This window comes from Pinus tabuliformis, chromosome 3_1 (genome assembly GCF_031772625.1).
Source record: "Pinus tabuliformis cultivar Carrire ecotype Pingquan chromosome 3_1, CPIR1, whole genome shotgun sequence".
Lineage (NCBI taxonomy): Eukaryota > Viridiplantae > Streptophyta > Pinopsida > Pinales > Pinaceae > Pinus > Pinus tabuliformis.
The window spans coordinates 812,657,800-812,661,946 of record NC_142301.1 but is presented as its reverse complement, the minus strand read 5'-3'; positions in this window follow the sequence as shown (position 1 = coordinate 812,661,946).

The following is a 4,147-nucleotide window of genomic DNA, read 5'->3' as shown; positions in this document are numbered from 1 at the left end:
TGCTCATATATAGGTGAAAATAAGAGTACCCCTAGTATTGATGAAGAAGGGATACCCCTTATACCTATGGAAGACTCCATGGACACAGAGATGGTTTTAGATCTCTATGGTGGCTCATCCAACACCTCTAATAGTGAAGAAAAGGATCTAGATGAAAGGATCTATTTGAGGAAGAAGTTGATCTCTGCTCTAAAAGAGATCAAGGAGCTATCAAAAGAAAATCTCAAGAAAAAGGAGTAGTTGCATGAGTATGAGCTTGAGAATGAGAAGTTGAGAAAAATAATAGTTGATCTAAATTCTCAACAAGAAGAGGCTAGCAGATTGAATGGAAGGCTAACCATTCAGCTAGATGAAAGAGAAGCTCACTGTGAGAGACTACAAGTTGAAGTAGTCTCATTGAGACATGATTTAGAAAAGTCAAATAAAGAGTTGTCTCAATACCAAAAGCTTTAGGAGAGCACAAAGGATTTGAATGAGATTCTTTTTAAGAAGATATCCCCTCTCATCAAATCTAGTTTGGGTTTCAAAGAAAAGCCAAGCTCCAAGATTCCGAAGGTGGAAGGGTCAACTTCCCAGGTAAAGGTAGTTCAAGGTTCCAACAACCATAAAAGGAAAGAATTTTTTGGGCAAAAGTGGAAAGGGAAGGTAAGGCAACAATAGAATGGTAAGAAGTAGCAACAAGTAGAGAAGTAGAAGAGAACCAAGCAACAATGGGTAACAATGCAAGGCAATAGTGCAATATTCCATGGAAGGCACATGAATAACCAATAGAGGCCCTTTCCCTCTCAAGAAAAACATCTTCAAATAAAAGGTATTGTTAACTATGAGAAACATTTTCATGGTTATTGTTTATATTGCAATAATTTTGGGAATAAGGCGATAGACTATAGGTGGCATGGAAGAAAACAAGATGCATTAGGTAGTAGAAACCTAATAATTCATAAAGAGGCTAGTAGAAGGCATGTTGATAGTAATAGAAGTATTGACAAGAGTGTTGTCAAGAATAGTAACTCCTATGCCTCATTCTTAAGCCATATCGAATGCTACAACTATGGAAACTTTGGGCATGAGGTAGCACGATGCAGATATAACAAAATAAATGTCACTTCTCATATGCTACAGAAAAATGAAGCAAGTTATCCATTGAGGATGAGAATAAATAGTGGAGTAGAGGAATACAAGTTTGTCTTCAGTGCTTAGTGTCAAAAGAGAAAGATGAAAAGAGGAGGAATAAATCAAGATAAAAACAAGAAGAATGATCCTCTTACTCTTGTAGTAGACCCCTCTCTAAGGCAAAAATGCAACAAGAAGACTTGGGTTAAGAAAGAGGACTTGAAGGAGAATTTTCCTCTAGCCATGTGCAGCCAAAAGAAATCCCAAACATGGGAAAATAAGTAGCTTAAGGGTAATGCTTTTGTTTGGAATCATCCAAAGAAGGTTTGGAAGAAGAAAGAGGACAATCTGATCAAGGGGAGAAAATCCTCTGTTTCTCCTCAGTGATAGAAGAGAATGGCCTCAAGAGAGGTTGAATAAGTCATATGCAGGAAGTTAGAAGGAAAAGAGAGAGAGGTGCATATGATTTTTCAAGGTATGGTTGTGTCCCCTTGATAATTACAGGAATAGATTGGTTTATCTTAAAATATATCAGCATTGTGAGAAATAGGAAAGACCAGCCAACATCGTTTCAGGCAGAGTACACAAAAACATTTTATGTTGTAAAAAGAAGATGAGTAGCAACACACGCATGGAATAAAGAGGCCCATAGTTAAGTCAAGTCCATAGGATTAGTACCCACCCAAAGACAAGGGAGTAGATGCAGGAGGTTAGAGAGCATTGGATCAGGGGGAGGTCCACATGGAATGAAAGGTTTGCATCTTGGGTAAAATACCCTTATTTTATTTAAGATTGTGAATCTGATTTTTCCTAGCGGTCTTGTGTTCATAAAGCATAGTCTTGGTAGCAGCAACAATAGTCAAGAGATATCTCAATGCATCATTAGTGGGTGGTAATTGCAGGAACAACAATACCATGAGAAATTTTGATTGGTATCGATTTCTTTTGAATTGGTTCGAAAGATGCATTGGAAGAAAGAGTATTCATCTGAAAACCATAAGTTGTCAAAAATTGGAGGCATTCAAAGTAGAGGCAATATATTTTTAGGGGGAGCATATTGCATATGTCTAGTATATAGAGAAGCAAAAACTATCAATCCTTGAAGAGAAGTCTGGATAGCATAATGCACAATAGAAATTAGACCCTCGCCATTGATAGTCAGTGATTGCATGGGGGAGAAGAAGCAACTTGTATCCATTTTCCATTGATGTCAAAGGGGGTGAGACTTATTGGAAAAGTTGTGATGGCCCAAGCATAGGAAAGAAAGTTGGTGGCTCATGCAATGAGATGTGTGGAAGTAACATGAGGATTGGCCATCAATGTGGAGAAGTGAAGAGGTGTTGCCATGAATTCAAAAGGGGGAGATAGTTGGACAATTGGCATTATCTGGATGGCTACTAGTAGTAAGTGTGTTGGCATTGATGTCGACACTCATGCTGGGAGATGTATTAGGAAGTTTGTATTTCCTCACAATTAGCAAGTATGTTGCCATTGATGTCAACCAAAATAGTATGGATGTATGTGCTAGCATGTTTGTTCTCTGGGGAGTCCCATGGTTGCAGCAGTCTCCGGTAGATAATCACCATAGTAGAAAACCTATTGTAAAATCCATAAAAATATGGCTATGTTGGCTGGGGTTTCAAGGATTCCAGGCACAAGAAGAAGGGTCAAGGTGAAAAGAATGGAAAATAGTTTGCAACAATGTTTTAGGTAGCAAATGGGCTCAAGGACTGCATTAGACCTTCTCCACTAGAAAGTGCTTTGAAAAATATTCCAACGGTGTGTGGAAGTCCATAAATGGATCTCGGATCAAAAGTTATTGATAGCTAAAGTAAGGATCTTGCACTCCTTAGAAGTAGGCTGAATTTTGGAACCAGGGAAGCATGCCGAATTTCATAATTTTGGAACAGGGAAGTGGGTTGAATATTAGATCCTCGAAGTTTAGAATCTCAGAACTTTAGAGGGTCGAAGTCTTAAAGTGTTAGAGTCTCAATCAATTGGAAGTAGGTTGAATATCGGATCCTCAAATTTCGAAACCTTGGAACTTCGAAAGCTGAAAGTCTCAAAGGGTCGAAGTCTCAGTCAATCAGAAGCAGGCCAAATTTCAGACCCTGAATTTTGGAACCTCGGGACCTTGTAACTTCTTAGAAATTGAATTATTTAAAAGCATCGAGGGTTGCAAGGAGCAAGGATTTACGAAGGAAATCGTTTGAGAAACTAAAGGATCAGAGACCCTTTCTCTCTCCTCAAATAGGAAACATGGAAGCTGATGATTGGCTCTCAAAAACTAACAATGGTAGATAACATCAGCATGACATGGATGTAAAGAGGACATGTGGTAGTCAGTTTCAACATTATTGAGTGAGCTAATGGGGAAAATCCTAGTGACACGTGTCACCACTAAGGAGACGCCACGTAGGGATAATGACCTGAGCATGATGTCACCCTGGGAATATATCAGAGGTCGAAGATTTCGTAACTCCTCCATAATTTCTTTTTGAGAAATTTTCGATAAATGGAGCCCAAAGAACCGAGGGTGTAGTGAAGGTCTTAGCATCTAAGTGCTATGGAGATTCCACATGGGTATTTCAGAGGTTGAATATTTCGTAACTCCTCGGTAATTACTTTTTAAAGAAAGTTCTGATACAGGGAGCTCTGATGTGATTGGCATTTGGTCATGGATCCAAAAGAACCAAGGATGAAGAGAAAAAACCCAAAGAGATAGGCCCCCAGTACGATCCTGAAGGGCTTAGCACCTAAGTGTTATGCCACCAATCACAACACCCAGTCCTATTATGGAAAAACAATAAGAGGTGAAGTAAAAGTGGCTAAAGGCCAGTATCAAAATCTCATGATTTCAAAATATCATGCCTTAATAAAGTTACGAAATGTGGGTCTCTGAGATTGCAGCATAGAGGTGTATGAAGGATGAATGAGTCAACAAGTAAGTAAATCGGCATAGTAAGGTTGGTGTTGCAGGAGTAATAATGACTGTATATATCATTGAGTCAAGGAAACAAGGACCAAAATTGTG